The sequence below is a fragment of the Vicugna pacos genome, chromosome 12, assembly GCF_048564905.1.
Source record: "Vicugna pacos chromosome 12, VicPac4, whole genome shotgun sequence".
NCBI lineage: Eukaryota > Metazoa > Chordata > Mammalia > Artiodactyla > Camelidae > Vicugna > Vicugna pacos.
Genome location: NC_132998.1, coordinates 45,760,402 through 45,781,878, shown reverse-complemented (window position 1 = coordinate 45,781,878; position 21,477 = coordinate 45,760,402). Strand labels below are relative to the sequence as shown.

General features: G+C 36.3%; 1 long non-coding RNA gene across 2 annotated transcripts in view; it reads right to left on the bottom strand.

Moving 5' to 3' along the window:
* LOC116282690 (uncharacterized) overlaps positions 1 to 21,477 on the bottom strand; it is a 131,822-nt gene that overhangs the window by 57,084 nt on the left and 53,261 nt on the right. Inside the window, exons 2-3 of one of the 2 annotated variants that reach the window (XR_012078596.1) lie at positions 11,574 to 11,624; positions 9,008 to 9,381 (exon numbers count right to left, since the gene is read on the bottom strand). The exons of the other annotated variant lie outside the window; for it this stretch is intronic. This is a non-coding gene — a long non-coding RNA (uncharacterized lncRNA). The remainder of the gene's footprint in view (positions 1 to 9,007; positions 9,382 to 11,573; positions 11,625 to 21,477) is intronic. 2 annotated transcript variants of the gene reach the window in all.

Genomic DNA, 21,477 nt, shown 5'->3' with positions numbered 1-21,477 from the left:
TTTAAAAGGCAATAAAGAAAACAGAGACCTACTGAGGGGTTCCAAAATAAGAAAACATGCCAGCTTCTACTCAGGAACAATGCAAGCCAACCTACACTGGAATGACAAATTCAAAGTGCTGCAAATACCTCTTAAACCTGATTAAGCGTAAGCACAAAAAAGCTAGAGCTAACACCATGGCAAAACACTAAAGGCCTTCATCCTAGGATCAAGAAAAAGGCAAAAATGAACACTTTCACACCTATTCAACCTTGTACTTGTGTTCCTAGACATCACAATGAGGAAAGAAAAAAGGAATAAGGTTTATAAATGAAGAGACAAAATTGTCTCTATCAAACTATAACTATATATGAGGAAATTCCTGAGGAATCTACAAAAAAGCTGCTAGGTATAATAAATAGCTTTTAAAAGGTTACAAGATATCAGATCAAGATATAAATCAATTTTATGTCCACATACCATCAATGAAATGGAAATTGTAATTACAAATATCATTAACAATAGCATTGTAAATATAAAGTGCTTAGAGTAAACTTAAAGTATCTACAAGATATATACACTAAAAACAATATTGATGAGAAGAATTCAAGAAGACAAGCTTTTTAAAATTCCTGTCCATGAACTCAAAAACTCAGAAATGCAGAGAAGTCAATTCTCCTCATACTGATCTACTGACTCAATGGATTACCCATAAGGCTTTGTTTTCTAGAAATTGATAAACTGGTTTTACAATTTATATGGAAATGATGCACAAGATCTAGAATAGCCAAAACAATTTTTAAATGGTGATTTACACTATATATCTATACTATTTGTCATTAAAAGAAAAAATATAAAGTCAAAAAATAATTTCTCACATAGCTGGTCAATTACGTTCCAACAAAGGTGACAAAGTAATTCAATGGAGAAAAGAGAGTCATATTGGAAAAACATGAACCTTCATGTCTAGCCCATAAGACAAATACAAAAGTTAACTTCAAATGCAACACAGATCTAAATGTAGAGGCTAAAACTATAAAGCTTATAGAAAACAGTAAGAAAATTCTCATGCCTTTGGGATAGGCAAAGATTTCTTAGAGTACAAAGAAATGAAATATAAAAGAAAAAATGATATTTTACTTCATTAAAATTATAACACCTTGCTCTTCAAAAGACACTATTAAGAAAATCAAGCCACAGGCTGGGAGAATGGGTGAAAATGGCACAATAAATGTGACAAGATTCAAGTCCTGAGGCTAGTATTCAGAATACATGTAAACTTACAGAATAATACACACACTTGGCCAATATATGAAAAAGTGCTCAGCATCATTAGTCATCAAGGGAATGAAAATTAAAATCAGAATGAAATAACCATACTAACAGAATGATTAAAGCTAAAATGGCTGGTACTATCAAGTCATCCCAGCATGGACTGGGAGCAGCTGGAACTGCTATGACATATAATATAATCACTTTGGAAAACAGTTCGGTAGTTTCTTATAAAGTTAAACAAAATACTCTATAACAATATTACCAGGCATTACCACTCCTAGTCATTTATCCAAGAGAAAGTAAAACTCATTTCCAGAAAAGGACTTGTACTAACAGTACACTTAGCAGTTTTATTCATAATGGCCAAAAAATGGAAAGAGTCCAAATACTCATCAGCATGAATGAATAAATTGTGGTATTTTTTGACAGTGAACTACAACATAGCAATAAAATAGATATGAACTATTGATACACATAAGAATAGGGAAAATCCTCAAAAACACGATGCTGAGTGAAAGACAGACACAAGGGAATATATATTGTTAGAATCCATTCAGATCAAGTTCTAGAGCAGGTCAAACTAAACTATAGTGATGGAGATCAAATCAGTGATTTCCTGGAGTAGGGCATATGTGGGGACTTGAGTGCAGTGGACAAAAGAGGACTTTTGGGGGGTGATGAATGTGTTCTATGTCTCAAATGGAGTGATATTTATACAGGTATATTCATTTCTTAAAATGCTTTAAAAATTGTATACATGCAATGAGTACATTTTTTCATGTAAATGATACTTCATAAAGTTGATTAAAATAAAAATAGTTTAAGATATTTATAACATGCTTTTATATAATGTTTTTAAAATACAAATAAACAACAAGGTCCTACTGTACAGCACAGGGAATGATATTCGATATCTTGTAATAACCTATAATGAACAAGAATTGGAGAAAGAATACATATATATATAAATGTATAACCAAATCACTGTGCTTTACACCAAAAACTAACACTTGGTAAATTGTACATTGCTAAGTCAACAACACTTCAATAAAAAAAAAAATATTTAAAGCATATATGGCAACAAAGATTTAACATTAAGTAATGAGTAAAAACATTTAAATAATTATTATTTTATGTATATATTACTGATATATTCTATATAAGTATAATTTTGTATTATATGCTATACATATCTAACGTATAATTTTATATATTTAATAATTTAATAAATAATTTTAAATAAATGATTTCAATATTTTCTGTGTTTGAAGTATTTCATGATTTTAAAAGCATGAGTATAATTTAAATGTTAGTAATTTAATACAATGACTTAAATGTTTATGGATTATTTTCACTAATCAAAGTGTCCTGCTCTCTCACTTGAATGAGGGCAATATGGAGAGAAATAGTTACTTATTTACTCCATTCCCAAAACGCTAACAATTGGTGTTTCCAACATTAAAAATAAAACTTGACACACTACAAGTGCTTTCCACAGAATTCACCAAGTTCTTATTCACTTAGTATTTATAACCTGGTGAACTGCTGTGGAAGACATGATGAATTCACACGCTGGACTCTTGTACAGGAATACAGAGCCCCGTTAGCCTCAGGGCAGCACATTCATAAAGCTGATGCATGCTAACAGGGCCAACACCCGCTCCCTGGGCTGTGACATCAGAATTATTTTAAGGAATACACTGACAATTGTGATATGAATCATCTGCATGAGGTAGACTTACAATTTTATTTATTATAATTAATAACTTTATCAAATCATTACTATGTGCCAGGCACTCTTCTAAGGATTTTACAAATATTAATTAATCGCCTGACAATTCTTGCAAGTAGGTGCTATGACCTAGAGCTAAAATTGGAAATCTGATTTCAGAGTTTATAGTATTAGTCACCATAAGCCACTGTGTGACCTACAGACTATAGGGTATACCTTTGATATCACCTGCTTGGATGTAGAGCGTGCACGTGAACTCTAATTACTCCCATCAAAAACAGAAGTTTCCAGAAACCATCCAAAATAAGCCCTTTATGCAAATTATTCATCTCATGATATCAGCCAGTGGTACTGCTAGCCTTTGAATTCAGGTCGCTAGTGTGATATTCTTTCTATATTTGCTGCCTCCTCCAGTAAATACTTGATCCCAACCAAGCTGTATTATTTATTTGTTTTTTCAATTCTCTGCAACTTCTTGCCAGATTCATCTCCCTAGCTGTCAGCTCTGGTCATTTTACAGATCCGTTTGGTAGCCCTTCATTGCATATTAAACACGTAAAAGAAAAAAAAATGCCCTTCCCACAGTCTCATTCTAGTTTTCCAGACCTAAACCAAACCAGAACGCTTGCTGCCTACTGACACACACCCACCACATTCCAATACCATGCTTTGGCTCCTGCATTTTCCTCCATAGCTCTTACCCTCTGCTGGCATTCTCCACTCACTAGCCGGTTGTGAGCAAAGACTAAGTTTTTCTCGTGATTTTAACTTCGCTGCATTGGGCATAGTATCTTATATATGAGATGAACTTGGACCAATACGTGAAACTGAAAAGCATGCCTTAGAAGAAGTAAAATAATGCTGCCTATGTGACAGTGTATTTTCCTGCCCAACCACACTTGCTAAAATGTCTTTTCCATCAGGGATCAAACATGACTGGATCAAAGATAAATAAAGGTGGGGGAGCAGGGGAAATGGGCACATAGTAATTGTTCAGGATCAACGGTTACCCAGAATGAAACTAAGATCTTAATAGAATGCAAAACAGCTTTAAACAACTGAAGGTGACAGAAAGGAATTCTGTACAATTGGACAACTTATGAAAAATAGTTCATCAACAGTCTATTTTTCCTTACATTATGGACACTTCAACAAATGTGGTTTCACAGTTCACAGCAGTTTGTTAAACAGAAAAATTAATGGTTTATATCCTTACATTGTGTGTGTGTGCACACACACATACATACCTTTCTATTAAAAGCATAAAAGCCCTCAACACATAATTTCAAGATCACTTACTGAAATTCAACATATTTCAATAGCCATTACAATATTATAAAGTCCTCTTTGAGAAAACAAATTAAAAAAAACATTATATTTACTCCTTAAGGAGACAGGAATGGGTTTAACATACTTTAAGACCTCACCAAGACTAACTAGACTAAAAAAGCAGGGAGAGGCAGTTTCAGAAGAAACTTGGAACAAATAGTCCACGAGGTGAGACAGGTGCTGGAGATGCAGAGGCAGGTCTGGATTCAGCTGCCAATATGTACACGCAGGGAGGCAGACACCAGGGCCAGAGAGGACAGTAACGAGCAACAGGTGGCAAATCAGGCTAGCAGGACACATGAGGGTGGACTAGTAAGAGGCAGCATATCATAACAGGCAGGTGGAGCAGAGCTAGAGAATCCAGGAACTGGCCCTACACAGATCCAAGAAAAGCCAGAGGCAGGGAAGTGGCTCATCAGGGAGCAGGGTCCTACTGGCCAGCTGGACTCAGAGGCGCCTCAATTCCTCAGGGACAGACACAAAGTAGACTCAGGAAGGGTTCAATGATCCTTCACTTTCTGAAGATAGATATGGCCAGATGGATAGGCAGATGCATGCATAGATAGATAGGTGACAGATGAGTTGACAGGTAGAGAGAGTGATAATGATACATACACACACACACACACACATCTCTATCCCAATCACCCCTTCAGTGTGCACATGAGTGCTAAATAAATAGTAACTGCATGAAACATACACATACATACATGCTTTAAATAACTAGGGTACTAGAGAGACTTCAGAGATAGATTTTATCAAAATCAGGTACTAAAAATGTATACTGCTAATTTAACCAAAGCAATAAGGCAAACAAAAATAACAGAAGTCAAAATTGCCATTATTCAATACAAAAATACTGCACACCTAGAAGATACAAATAAGCAGACTGAAAAACTTTAATAAGAAATTCTCTAATACAAGTGACCAAAAAATATTCAAAATAACCAATTAATGAGAAGATATATTGTGAGAACAAAAAGTAATTTACTCATAAAACCCGAAACAAAATACCAAGAGGCTAAACTTATACGTCATTTCTGAAGAAAACTGTGAAACAGGGAAATCGAAAATCTGATTAAATTTTTTGGTAGGAGAAGCCTACTATGGTTCTTCTCAAATTACTTCATAGGTTTAACATGCCAATTTAAAAATCTTAAATAGCATTAGATTATTTAATATTTATGAAAACATCTTAAGTTCAACTGGAAGAGTGAGAAATAGCGCTAAACTTTTTTGAGTAATAAGAGTGATGAGGAGAGAATTTCCCTTTCACGTGTTAAGATTTTATCATCTAAATAAATTTAAAGTGTGTAACTAATATGAGAAGCAAATAATACCTAATAAAACAGACAAGTTTTCTAAATACAGGTCATGTTATAAGATTTTAATATGTCAGTAAGGAAATATCACCCACCAAGGGAGAAAAGATATTACTTCAGTTAATGATGTAGGGAAATTGGCTGCCAGGGAAAAAAAATGAAATCATGTTAAATTTAACTCCCTCATCATAAATCAAAATGAATTTCGAAGCAAATAGATCTTAGGATGTCCCATGCTCTTATTTCCCTTTAAAGATCATAAATAATTTCACCTTCTCAGGATAATCACTCATCCAGCTTCTAATGCCCAGTGGATCATATCACCGCCAAGCGAAACATTTACATTTTCTTCACAATTTGTAAGAATTCAGAGATGTATGTCCCAGAAACAAAATCTGAAGTTTAAAGAAATAAAAGGTATCCAAATTGGAAAGAAAGAGGTAAAACTGTCATTATATGCAGATGACATGATACTATATATACAAAACCCTGAAGTCTCCACACAAAAACTACAAGAACTGATCAATGAATTCAGCCAAGGCAGTAGGATAGAAGATTAACATACAGTAGTATGTTGCATTTCTTTGACACAAACAATGTAATATCAGAAAAGGAAAATTTTAAAAATCACTTTCAAAAATCACATCAAAAAACAAAATACTTAGGGAAAAAACTAACCAAGGAGGAGAAAGACTTATCTGCTTAGAACTATAAAACATTGATAAAGGAACCTGAAGATGATTCAAAGAAATGGAAAGAAATCCCATGCACTTGGATTGGAAGAATTAGTATTGTTAAAATGGCCATACTACCCAAGCAATCTACAAATTACTCAGGACATTTTTTTCCACAAAACTAGAACAAATAATCCGAAAATTTATATGAAATCACAAAAGACCCAGAATTGCCAAAGCCATACTGAGGAAAAAGAGTAATACTACAAAGATACAAAAATCACAACAGTGTGGTATTGGCACAAAAAAAGGCATATAGATCAATGGAACAGAGTAGAGAGCCCAGAAACAAGCCCACACACCTACAGTCAGTTAATCTTCAACAAAGGAGGCAAGAATACATAATGGAGAAAAGACAGTCTCTTCAGCAAATGGTGCTGGGAAAGCTGGAGAGCCACATGTAAATCAGTGAAGTTAGAACACTCCCCTCTCACCAGACACAAAAATAAACTCAAAATGGATTAAAGACAAGCATAAGACAGAATATCATAAACCTCCTAAAGAGAACACAGGCAAAACATCCTCTGACATAAACCATAACAATGTTTTCTTAGGTCAGTCTCCTAAGGCAACAGAAATAAAAGCAAAGATAAACAAATGAGACCTAATCAAACTTATAAGCTTTTGCACAGCAAACTAAACCATAAATAAAATGAAAAGACAACCCACGACTGGGAGAAAATATTTGCAAATGGTGTGACCAACAAGGTATTAATTTCCAATATATATGAACAGTTCATACAGCTCAACAACAACAACAACAAACCAGCCCAATCAAAAAATGAGCAGAAGACCTAAAAAGACATTTCTCCAAAGAGGAGGCACAAATGACCAATAGGTAAATGAAAAGATGCTCAACACTGCTAACTATCAGAGAAACGCAAATCAAAACTACAATGAGGTATCATGTCATATCTGTCAGAATGGCCATCATTAAAAAATCTACAAATAATAAATGCTGGAGAGGGTGTGGAGAAAAGGGAACCCTCCTAACACTGTTGGTGGGAATGTAAATTGGTGCAGCCACTATAGAAAACATCATGGAGATTCCTTAAAAATTAAAAATAGTTACCATATGATCCAGCAATCCCACTCCTGGATATATATCCAGAGAAAACTCTAATTTGAAAAGATACATGCACCCCAATGTTCACAGAAGCACTATTTCCAATACCCAAGACATGGAAACAGTCTAAATGTCCATCAAGAGATGAGCGGATAAAAAAGTTGTGTGTGTATACATATACAATGGATTATTATTCAGCCATAAAAAAGACTGAAATAATGCCATTTGCAGCTACATGGGTGGACCCAGAGATTATTTTACTAACTCAGGGAAAGGCAAATATGGTATCACTTATATGTGGAGTCTAAAAAAATGATACAAAGGAATTTACTTACAAAACAGAAATGGACTCACAGACATAGAAAACAATCTTATGGTTACCAAACGAGAAAGGGGGCAGGTGGGTATAAATTGGGAGTTTGGGATTATCAGATACAAACTACTACATGTAAAATAGATAAATAACAAGGTCCTACTGTATAGCACAGGAACTATAACTATAATGCAACAAACATGTAACAAATGGAAAAGAATCAGAAAAAGCATATACATCTAACTGAATTACTTTATTGTATACCAGAAACTGTAACATTGTAAATCAACGATACTTCAATTTAAAAAATAAGTTAAAAAAAAACTCTAAATAAGAGGACTCCATTTCAAAAGAAATATCAATCAGCTAATATAATGAATGTCAAAAATTCTATTTAGGTGTTCCTGCCGAAATACAGAAACTTATTTTTTTTAATTGAAGTATTACTTTAAAAAAGAATAATAACTCCAATGGATTAGAATATACTAAATATGTCTAATCCATGAGTTCATTTTTAAAGCCCACAAATGATAATTAAGCAATTCATATAGAAAACTAGTAAATAAAGGGAAACATTCAAGCATTTTATCCTTCTTTTTACATAGAAACCAAATGATGCAGTAACAATATAGTTGAGGACAAATTTGACAGAATTAGACTATCACTACTTCTCATTCCTTAATGGATATCAGCAATGATCATCAATGGCTAACATCAAAAAAAGAGAGACAACCAGATGCTTGTAGAATCAGACTACCCATAATATAATCCTACCAGCCCCCTCCCCCACCAAGTCTGAATCTCATCAAGCCTCCACACTCAGTTACCAATTAATGAAACTACAGACGTTAGAAAAACATGTGAAATTATGCCAAAAGGACACAATCAGCAAAATCCAAATCTTTGGAAACTGCACAGGACAAATGACTCAATTTCTTCAACAAACTGAAAAAATTAAACAAAGCTATAGAGGACGAACCTACAGAGATTTAAAAGATTTATCAACTAATATCACCATGTGGACTTTATTTTGGTACCAATTCAAACAAACTAAACATCAGTATGGCTCCACACAAACCCTTGTATTTAAGTTTTTATAGCCATAAAATATTCATAGTGGCCAAAAAACGGAAAAACAAAATATGGTATATTCAAACAATGGAATATTATTCAGCCGCAAAAGTGAATAAAGTACTTATTCATGCTACAACACAGCTTAACACTGATAACTTTATGCTAAGGAAAGGTGTTACTAACCTGGTTTCTTTTGCCCGATGTGCAGCAAGCCAAAGCGGTGAGACGCCGAGGTTTGCAGCAAAGCGAGGAGACGGGAGAAGACATCCCAAACCTGCTTCGGGAAGGCAAGGGGCGCGGGTATTCATGGGAAAAAAGAGGCAGCGCTGTTTGGGGCACGGTGAGCGAGGAAAGGTGATTGGGAAAAGTTGCGATAATCCTTCTCCTGCGCAGGCGTAACTAAGCTACAAGCGGCTGCACGTTCAGAACGTCACGAGGGGATGTTCGCGCTTGCCTGGTTCGAGGATGGGTGGTCCTACCCAGTCCTAACCAGCTCAGCTCCAATGAGACACAGCTGACTCGGCTCAGCCTCAACTAGACACAGCTGACCCCAAGTCCTGGAAAACAACCCAGGCAAGCATCTTATTTTTTAGGCTACATCTTAGTACCTTAGTCTTAAAACCTGGATTAGGAAAGGCAGGTGAAGTGGATTTCACCCACGGCTTCAAAAGAAGCCAGACATAAAAAGCCACATATTGTAATTGTTCGATTTATATGAACTATCCAGAATAGGAATATCTGTAGAAAGCGACTTAGTGGTTCTGAGTCCGAGCGACTGAGTGGGAAGTGGGAATTGACTGCTAATGAATACCGAGTTTTTTCTTGGGGTGATGAAACTAGTGGTGATGACTGTACAACTTTGTGAAAATACTCTCGGCCACTTTAAAAGGGTGAATTTTATCGCATGCAATTGTATCTCAATAAAAAATATGGCATTCATGAGAAAAAAGAAACCGTGAAGTTTAGACTATTAGGCTACTTTGAGTAACCTTACTTCCCAGTCCAATAAATTGAATTAAAATAGCATATAACATAATCTGCAATAATTGGAAAAGACTATTCACATAATTGAATTTACCAGATAATTGAAGCTTCTCATTTGGGGAAAGCTACTTGGTTTCCAGATCCCACAATCCTCATCTCTGTATATTGGAAGCAATTCAATTTAACTAGAAAGCTCAGCCTCACCCCCAAACTCTGGGAAGATTGAGTTTTTAGGTATATTCTTTCAGTATTTCTGAGTCCGCATCAAGAGAACTTTGCTGCAAATATGGTACAGGTCTTGTTTCCCGTCCTAAACATTGGGACTCTGTATTATTTGCCTGACATACCAGTTCTAGTTGTGCCGAAGTCCCTACTTTTGATTTTCTTAAACATCATTTGGTTTTCTCATTGCAAAACTATAATATGCTGATTATAGATTTTTTAATTACAGAAAAATCTTTTTATAATTTTATACAAAAATTCTAGTACCTAAAGATAACTATTATTAACAATTTGAAATGGTGCCTTCCATTCCTTTTTTTTTTTTTTTTTTTGGTCATGGTCACCAAAAGAAATGCATCAAGATTTCATGGAGATACCTAATAAGATAATAGGGAAGTTTATGGTACTGGCTGGAAGAATGACCATTTTGCTTTCAAAGTCTGGGTTTGAATTACATGTAATTTTCAAAAAATATTTAATAAGTGAATCCACTCAAAAATCTGCTAAATAAAGTCACTTGAAAGGAGAGGCCTGCTCTACTGAATGTTCCACTATTATGGGTTCTTTTCTAAGAAGTTTACTGGGGCGTGATTATTTCAACAGCGCCTACTATGATCATTTCAAAATCCTCTTACAAATGGGTGACAGTATGTAACATTTAAGACACCATTTTTTAAGTGAGAATTTACTGGACTAAAAATGTTTTACATATTTAAGTTATTTTAAGGTAAATTAAAATACTGTTATTACTATAAAGCCAAGGCTTTATGGAGAGGAAAGTTGAAGGATACAAAGAGGGGAGTTAAATTCCTGGTTCCAAAGCTGGGTTCCATACTGTTCTAGCTGCAGGTACGCAGGAAACCCTGAGCCAGCAGGGTTCAGGGCGTGGAAAGGTGGCAGCACAGAGCAGCTTCTGGAGAGCGTCCAGAACAGGAGCCGAGAGTAAAGTAACCACGTGTCCTAAGGCTTTCACTCTCAGGGCCAGCTGGGTGACAGAGTGACTGTCACTGACGTGGAGGCCAGGAACGACGAGGATAACCAGGCATTCAGGAGCTGGGTGACCAGGAACAAGTAACCCATGAATGCTTTTAAAACAAACAGCCATCATGCTCTCTTCTTATAAACACAGCATGAGTCCCTGAATTCAAATTGGTGTACTTTAATTTTGTTGTGACAGCCAGGCTTAGCAATTAATTACTTAGACCGAGTATCTAAGGCTTAGCCATTTTAGCTCCCAAAATAAATCTTGCTATAAAATGTGGGGGTTTTTTTTGTTTGTTTGTTTGTTTTTGTTTTTTTGAGTAGAGTGCCTCTTATCCCATAACATTTCTAGGAACTTCTACCAAAAAAAAAAAATGAACATTATATCTTGCACTGATCTAGATTCACAATGTTTTGGGCAAAGCACCAATAAATCTAAACAAATCCCAAATAGACACAGAAATAGTAGAAATAAGTATCTAATAAGGGGAAATGCCACTTCATCTCAGAGAAGATGAATGAGGGTTTTGACAATTATCACTCAGCAAAGATTACATAGTACCTGTTTTCCACCAGATGGTCTTCTAAGTGCTGATGATTACATAGCTCTGCCCTACAGAGTGGATGATACGAACAGACAAGCGTTTGAGGGCAATGTGATAAGCGCTCGGTTAGGAATAATCACAGAAGCAAATTTTGTAATGAATATGAGACAGGTGACAGAGACAGTTGTGAAAAACAGGAATTGTTTGATGACCATACTCCACGCACAGTCTCTTGTGAGTATTTTTTACAGTCATCAGCTTTGAAATAGGAACATCAAGTGCTTTCAAGCTTCCTGCAATTCTGTGCTTTTTCGCCAAATTCTATTCCCAAGGAAACATACTATTAAAAAGATGTGCTTTATCCTAAGACCTCTGCATCAATCCAGTAACACTAAGCATTTTAAATAACTCCAAATTATGCTTTGATTTTCAAAACATTGGTTTTTTTTAAAGAGTGGATTTTCATGGGTCTAGTGGTCAATTCTGAACTCAGAATGATTTCACGACCCTACATTTCCCCTTCCAGCTTTCCCTCTCCCTCTCTCCTCTCTCTCTTTTCCTCCCTGCATCTCCCTTCTCCCCCATCCCCATTATTTGCCTCTATTCTAGAAAGACTATTAAAAGCCCCAGAGGCCCAGAAAAGTCTCGCTGCCCACTTCTGAAGGTAAAGCTAAATTACTGCACCCTCAGGAAATCTCATACTAAGCTTATAAGATCTTATAAGATCGTGCTTCATTCTTCCCTGTGGCTGAAGTTATTGCCAAGATAATGTATTTATAAAACTTTTTAAGTAACACACCACTGCCAAAAATAGTGTTATAGTATTATCGTATGTCCAAAAGCTGATTTTAATCATCACTTTAATCTTCAAAAGATAACTTATTCCATAGAGAAGACTGGGATTTTCTTCAAAGTCAGAAAAAAAAATAAGCTTTTTGGTGAACTGAAATGGATAAGATTAAAGAAAAAATTCTGCTATGGGAGTTTTAGAAAGTTATATAAAAATACCAAACACTCAAAGAAGGAAAAATAAAGTTTGAAACATAAGAAGTCTAGCTGTCTTAAGATCCTATAGGGAACATTAAAGAATTAATACTTTGAAATTACTTAGTTCTTAAAAAAAGCAGCATATTTTCTTAATGTTATTATATCATAAGATAAAACAAAATCCTAAGGACTAAACCATGTTCGTTGATCTGAAAAACTGGTAAAATAATATGAAAACAGTAAGTATTGTTTATTACACGTATTATTTCTAAGCATAGCAACCACACACAAAAATTTGCTACCTTTTGGCAAACTTCAAATACAAAAATTTCCGGGAACAGCACCACAGACTGGTAACGTGTAAAGCAACCCTTGATTCCTGCATTCTTTCCTCGTGATGTGACGCTTCTCACTAACCCAAAACAAAAACTGACACGCAAGAAGAGAGCTTGTTGTGCAGTAGAAAAGTCATACCACTGCACGGTCCCACTTCGTTTTACTACAAAATAGACACTACACACTCTTCTACAGCAATTCCTTTTGTTATTCATTTGCATGCCCTGTTATCTTCAAAATGCTGGGGTTTCCCAATCAGGAATAAAAATTAACAAAGTTGTTCATATTTCATAAAGGGATACCACAGTCATTCTGTTTCCTGGGATCTGTGAGTGCTTTCAGTCATGGCTGCGAAATGACCTCCTTCACACAGCATGTGCCTCCCTATCAGGAAAAAAAAAAAAGATTTTCTGTAAGAAGTTTACAACTAGAGGTCTCCTGGCTCCAGTCAGGTGAGGTGTGTGAAAGGATGACGTTAGGAAAGGAAGTACTGCAACAGATGTGCTGCTATCAAGACCGTTCAGTCTTGCTGGCGAGAAGTAATTGATTTTGCCCTTTTCACTTTTTAAGGGGTCGAGCTAAAGTCTCCCCTCTCTGAGAGTAGATGATGGAACAAGTGGCAAACTATGCTAATGACTCCGTGACACACGTTCGGGCTCTGGTGTTACGTAGTCTCCTGAACCTAGCAAGAATGCTCAACAAAGGGCCGCACCAGGAGAGTTTGTAAAACCTTAAACTGCTACAACAGCTGAGAGAGGAGAATAGTTCTATTGAAAGGAAATCAATGAACAAGTGTCACAACGGACAGTTGGTGTCAATTCCTAGAGGATCTGGAAGTGAGAAGTGGACTTGAGGAAACCATGTTAATAGAGCCCTTGTTTGTATGAAACAGAAAGTTCATACTTTACCAAATATCAAATATAGGAGTCATGCTTGTCACAATCCGCCTCAGTCTGTGTTTGGTAGAAAAGAATGTTTTATTGTGGACTATGTAAGCACCTTATTTTGCTGATCTCCAAAAGCATATGATCATCTGTTTTCTTGGAAACAAATTTAGATAGAAATTCTACACTCAGCCGATGTGGTAATTCTTGGAACAAAACGTACTCACCATTTGGAGAAAGAAAAGACTTTCAAGCCCGAACTGTCCTCTTTGCAACTTTCAAATAGAAGCAAAGAACAAGGGGTGGGCAGTGACAAATAGAAATTAGAGATCATTCAATGTTTATAAAGATAGATTTGTGTTAAAGAATTCAAAGAAATTAGGGAAGAAACTAGAAAACATCAAGGAATAGCATTTCTATTTGAAAACATGTAAAGAACTATTCTGAAAGGAGATGTAATACACATTTGCTGTTATTTAAGAATATTCAGTCCTACTATGGGGTATAAGAGGAGCAAACAAGGAGAAGAGATGAAACTAAATATAAAGGCAAATGGCTTGGAAAACACGTTAGAGACAGACAAAGTCATTACGGCCTCTGCTTGTCAACATAGGAAGGGGCTTGACGGCCAATGAAGCATCAAATAACCAAATACGCCTGAGACACCCAATATTCAAGAAGTCTGACACTGCCCACCCATTGGTGAAATCCAGGTTGGTCCATCCACACAAATTAAAGCCACAGATGCCCAGCAGATTGTCGGGGAGTCGTGGTTTTGACTGGGTGTATAGAGCATACTGTATTGCTCGTGTTGAACTGTGTATTGGTTCAGACACCTTCCATCTGCTGAAAATCCTTGCTCACTCTCAATTCTAGTCCTTGTAACTACTCTAAGTGGGACAGACTGATGGAGGAGGGTGAAAGACAGCACATATGTGCACTGTGTCCATCAAGACTTGGACAGTATGGTCTCTACACGCCACTTTTACCCCATCTAAAATGTGCTAAACCACTCTATCTTTCTCTTTGCTTCCTACTGTATAGTTTTAAATAAACAGACCATGGGTTTCGAGCATTTGAATTTGAGCATCAGTTTTGTGACCTCTGGGACAGGCTGCCTGTACGTGGCACTGCACATGGAAAATACCATTGCATCATTATTTCCCAATGGGACAACACAGGTCCAAATTTCAGCCAACAGCTATCAACAGTGCTCTTTTGGCCACTCTGCTAGAAAAACGGAAGTTATCCTACAGGTTGCCAGATAAACAATCAAAGGTCCTCTAAGTTAGTTTGCTCCTAGGTTTTTTTTTTTTCCACTGAAGACTACTCTTCTATTGGTCACTGTAAGGAGGCTCAGAATAAGAAATTCTTTCTGATTATGCAAATCACTGCTATAGGAGCCAGAATTTCATTTATAAGCACAGGATCTTGGGCAAGTAGATTAATTTCTCATTGCTTGGCTTTACTCCCTCTTTAAAATGGAGAGAAATCATACTTGGTAAAACATTCTGAAGATGTAATAAAATCATTTATTTAAAGCATTTCAATGCAGGGCCTGCCACTTCTCTTTTTCCAGAATTGCATAATGGTTATAACTTCACAAAATAATATATATATAACTACTTTTTATTCTGTACTCTAAAAGTACCAATTTTGGAACATTATTGTATCAAACAGCTTAAATATCATGATAATTTATACTTAAACACAAGAAAATTAAAAATAAATGATTTAATAAAGAGAGTATACTTACACGGTGAAATTATATAGCATAGCTTTTCCAATCGCAACATCTAGCCCAGATTTTGAAATCAGGGAAGATAAAACTTAACATGATAAACTGCTGTATGACTAGTGGCACTTTAAACATGTAATTCCTGAATTTAAAAAGTAATAGATTATATAAAGTTTAAGCATTTTTAACTTTTGGTATGTTTCTTTCCTTTCCTCCCTAAAAACTAGCATGTATTATCTGAAGGCAAAAATGTCTAAGCTTCTGAAAAAGTGTGAAGTGTGTGTGTGTCTGATTAAACAACTTTTTTTTTCTAAGCCAGTAGAAAAACTTTATGGAATGAATGTGTTTGTACAGTGGTGACTATTTGTCACAGAAGGCTCTGACATAGGCATTAAAGCACAAACTATTTTGGACAATATGTCATAACCAGCCAGTTGGAGGCCAGTAACAAAATACTTGGCTAACCATTCTATACTAGAGACATCTGTTTAGCTTAGCAAGCTAGTAACGCCAGACCCTACTATAATTTGGATCATCTGAATATCACAATTCATTTAGTTTTTAAAAGATAAACAACACTGAAAAATCATTCCATAGATCTTAGATATTTTAAACATTAGTTTAGCAGTGTGGAAAAATGTTCTTGTGATATTTTAACTGAAAAAGGCAATACATACATGATATTGTATTATATTCTTAAAATTATGTAATACAAAATTTATATTATGTAATAATACATTATATAAAATGTTGATCATGAGGAAACAAAAAAGCAAAGTACGACTTGTTTAGGTGACACATAGATGCGTTTTCTTTCTTCAATCAAAAGTTAAATAATATCAAATTGTATTGAGTGTTGACTATGTATGAAACACTGTATATTAAGTGTCTATTAACATTCTTTTAATCATTAAAACAATCCTCTAAGGTAATATTGTCTCCATTTTATGGACAAGTTAATTGAGACTTAGAAAGTTTACATAATTTACCCCAGGTCAAATATTAGCAAGTGGCAGAGTTGAGCCTAGAACTTAGATCTAACATCAAACCCCACATTTGTAATCATTATAATTATTTTTAAAGAGAAAAGTCTATTTTATATATCCTGCACTCTGTTCATTGCCCTATTTGTGAATAGATACTTGTAAGCATCCATCCGGTTTTTCTGGGAATTAGGGCGACCAACTTGTTCTGATTTGTCCAGAAATTTCCCAGTTTTAGTGCTGAAAGTTGGACCCCCCGGGTCCTTGTCCTAAGCAAACCTTTGCCAGCTGGTGACCCACCTGGAAGGAAGGAATATTTAACCTGAAAACATTCAAATGTCTCACAAACTTTGCTCTCAAATTCATAAGTCTGAATGAAAATAGGGAGAACGCAGAATTCTAAAAAGAACTTCATTTCTTAAGCACCAAGGAAAGAGTGTTTCTCAGATCATTTATTGTCTCTTTCCCTGGAAATTGTGCCTTCGGGATAAATGACTGACAGCCTCTTTCAGTAGCACTTTGTGTCTAGGACACAAACTAACCACAGATTTTTGTGGAAGTCGTGTTCTGTTCCCAAATGGAAGGGAATGGGGGGGGGGCAGGTAGCAAAAAATAAAAATACATATTTCTTGAAAAATCTGAAGAGCAGCCTGTCTGGCTCCTCCCCTGCTTGTCTGAAACATACTTCTTCAGAGCTGTTTTAAAAAGGCAGCTGCACCGCAGTTCCTCTAGTCCAGATCCAGCCCCATTTCTCTGCACAATTTCTGACCACCACTGTCTGGAAACTGCACAGGATTCACCTTTAAAATCTTTCCTATTCCTCTGTGTGGTTTGTGCCCCTCCCCCACGTCCTCTGAAGTGACTCGAATGTTCTGTCAGTCTAAGTGCAAACTATTTTTACCACGATGTTCGGGAATCTCTGGGCACACACTGTCTGCAGATTAGGTAAATTACAGGTGCTCGGGTTCATGTTACTCATTTAGCAGCCACAAGTTTGAAGCATTAATCTGCCTCTTCTGAATTTTCCCTTTCAGTCAGCGGGCCCTTCCTTCATCCTCTATTCTTCAGGGCTGCTGCCTGGCGTTGCTAATGGGTCCCTTTTCTCCCTGCAGACTGGATTCAGTTCTGTTCACTTTTTCTCCCCTTCCCATCCCCACCCAATCCCCATTTCCTTTTACCCCTTTTTCTCTCTTCTGTTTTTGACTGCTGAATATATATAATCATTTTCTGTCTGACCCTCAGTTCTACTTTCTCTGCTATAAATGAAACTGCTTTCTTTGAACGCAACTAGGTGACAGCATAGCCAAATTCCTTAGACAGAGCTCACCAAAATCTCTTTACCAGTTTCTGACTAACCCTCATCCATGTCTATGTCTTCCCTGAGCTTCCTCCTACTGTCACCTCCATCCCAATCCACGAGTTTGCTAAAAAGCTTCAACCCTGCTCCCTAGAAAGACCAATGCAACATCCCAGGAACTTCTGTCCCCAAACCATCCTTCCTCAACCTTCCTGTTCATGACAGACTCTTCATTGTTACACATTCATTAAAAAAACAAAGCAAAACAAAAAAAAATGACATTCTTTTCCTCCAAAGTTTCTAGCTCAGGTAGTCATTTGTGCGATTTTTCAATTAGTCTCTGTCCCTAGTATGCTGGAAATTTGTTGAGGGCATAAATATATGAAACACTATAATTGGAGTCACTACTTTTAATATTTTCACTTCCGTTACACCATTAACACAAAAGAATCCGTAAATTTATCCTAAACATCTGTCTTAAGGTATTTCAATTAATTTGGTTATTTCAATCAGAGGTCTTAAGAACTGAGTAGGAGAAGGAGGGAAATTAAAATTTGTTGGGTGCATATTCTAGAACATAGACTCAACATATATTTTTCCACTGGCATATATTTTATGCTAACAACTAGCCTATGATGTATGTATTATATATGCCATTTGACCTCTTATAAAACTGAAGCTTGGAATGTATAATTAAGAATGGCTAGAACTTAGATTGTTGCTTACTCCAAAAACTCTGTTTTTCTACCACCTACAACACCTTCCTGAAGGCTCATCGCTAAAATCTACCATTGACTGAGCTAATTGTAATTCTTTTCCTCCCACTCCTTTTCACAGAGAAGAAGAACTGGACATATTCAAGCTTTCGTGGAGATGATGGGAAGAAAATGCATCTACAAATAATTAAGCATGAAGTAAGAATAATGGGGTGGTGAACTATTTGAAAACTCTCAGTTCCATCACTAACTTAGTTTCACATTTTGTTATGAATGAACTCTAGACCCCTGATGTGATTTCTTGATACTTAATATTATTAGCCACTTATTACTTACTTTTCCATAATTGAAAAAAATATGTACTTGAACTATTTAAAGCTTGGAGGATAAACCTGTTTTGACCACTTGTCAAGATCTCCGTTTCCCAAGTTGTACTGAGAAATAATGTAATTGCAATTACAGGCATCTCGTATTTTGTAAACAGTTTGAGTTCCAAGAGCTCACTAGTTGGTTGTTTGGAATCACTGTGTATTTTCCCATTACCTAATCTAATAAAAAAATGGTTATTTCCCAAGCTGGCATTTCCTTTTTTTCTCTTCCCCTCCCTACCCTCCTCAAAAACAACAACAAAAGAGGCAAAAATCTGAACAAGGTAAATAGCAACACCGATTTTCTTGGCCTGAGTTCTGGTGAGTGTTGTGAAAAGGGGCTTTGGAACTTAATAGGAAATGACAATTCAGTGGCGATGGCTGATTCACACAGAGAAACTTGTGAAACTCCCTTGTCTGGGAGGATGCTCTCCCTCAGCATGCCAAAGCCTTTTCTACTTCTTTCTTGAATCTTCTCTGTCTACATTTTAAACTCACTGTTTCTCCAGTGACAACATTTAAACAAGGGAAAAATAAAGGGGAAAGAGTACACTTTCATAGTCCTTAGCAGGTTCATAATGTACAGACTCATATCTACCCGGTACCTCTTAAAATCAACGGTGAGTCTAAGAATGGTATCACCTTAGATGTTACTTGTCACCCACGCAACAAAATTCCTGAGAAATGGTATTCTTCTTATTTCAGTTTTTCTATATATCTAATTCCAGTAATAAAAATACCTATAGAGTATGTAACATTTTTAAAGTGATTTCACATTTTAAAAAACTTTATCATGACCTTTGAGAGTATGATGTCTCTGTCATTATACACTTTGTGGGTTAAACAACCAAGAATTTGAAAAATTAGGGTTGACTAAATTCTCACAAGCCCAAAACCTTTCACACCCCAATTCCAGTGCTTTTTCTCCAATTTTTTTAACCCTTAGTCAATTTCATTCACCCTTCTAGATTCAGACTCCATAAGCAAAGAGATTATTTTTCACTGCTTTATTCTCGGCACTGAGGACACTATCTGGCACTTAGTAGGTACCCAAAAAATGTTGAATAAATGAATTTCAGGTATTGTTTTCTTAATAATCTTGGCAATAATGCTATATATTTTTACTGATTAAAAATGATTTTTCAAACTGTCTTCACATTATAAGGTGCAGCATAGAATGTGATTAAGAGCAGAGGGTAATTTTCCATAATAGATGTTAGACTGTTCCCTGAGTTTTCAGAGCCTCCAAAACGCAGTCTTAACCACTGATATTAGCAACCAGGGAACTAGCAGAAATAGGAGAAAATGTCACAAAAGTATTGGCTGTTTATTAATCCCTGTGCCTCCTACTTTTCCAAAAACCTAAAAATGGTTCTCAAATTTGATAAGGAATTATTCAGCAGCACAATAAGCAAAACATAAAAACAGCTCAAAATGTCAAAACTTAGCATCCACCCCAAGTGTGTGGCTCAACAGAAAGAGACTATGAAGAACTAGCTTCTGGAGTAAGTGACTTGATTCAAAAATGTAAGTAGGTCCTACACTGTCTGACCATCGAGTCCTTGCATTGTCCTCAGTCTATTCATTAAAAAATGAAGTCATACTGAACACAGCCTATAATTTGCACTGCTTGGGGCAGAATGAGATCTTACGTTTCCAACTAGTTTTTCAGGCACTGACCATAAAGGCCAAGACCAAAGCTGACGGTCACACCAAAGGCAACTTATAGGTGGAAGGGGTCCTTCCAGATCTCTGGGAGGGAAAGGAGAGGAAAGGAATACCATTTTTTTTAAAGAGAAAAATACATAAATCTCTGCAACAGTTGTGCTTCATCTCCTTCGTAAGAAATAATCTTAGCCTTGACAGAACCTTCCTTATACTCTAAATAACTAATGTTCATCAAGCAGCTAATGTAAGTCTATATGCTTCACATGCATGGTATCATTTGATCAAATCCTCGCCAAAATCCTGTAAGGCAACCACTGTTATCTTGAAGAAACCAAGACCTAGTATTATTTATCACACATAAATAGAAATTAATTTAAGTGGGACTTGAACAGACTTCTTTGGACTTTAGGGGCCCTGAGCTCCATCCTCCTCTTGTACTGCCTCCCCAGCCACCATACTCGTGTGCACTGAACCACAGGCAAGCTGCCATTAAAAATGCTCTTTGTTTGTGTCTTGGTTGCTACCTTTCTCATCTGAATCCTATGAGCATACAATGGCAGAATAGAAGCCGTAACAGAGGCACTTTGGAGTGCCACGCTGAACCCTGAAATACCCAACAGCTATGGTGTGAGCCTTGTTTCCCCTAAAACTCTTTTTAAAGAGAAGTTACTCCATGTACTGCATCCCCCTTTCTCAGTCCCACCCCTTACCTTTTAGGTACTAACCGCTCCATCATGGAGGGGCACAGAATGCAGATCTTAGTTGCCACCCTCCAGAAGAAAAGAAAGCCAAGGGAGGAATCTGAGAGCCCTCCAGCCACCCCTTCCAGCTCCCAAATCGTCCTGACAGTCTTAGTAGAAGAGAGGAAAGAGATTTACCTGTTGCTATTGAGGCTGAAGCCTGAAAGTCATGTATAACCTTTGAAGGACTGTAATGGTTTTAAT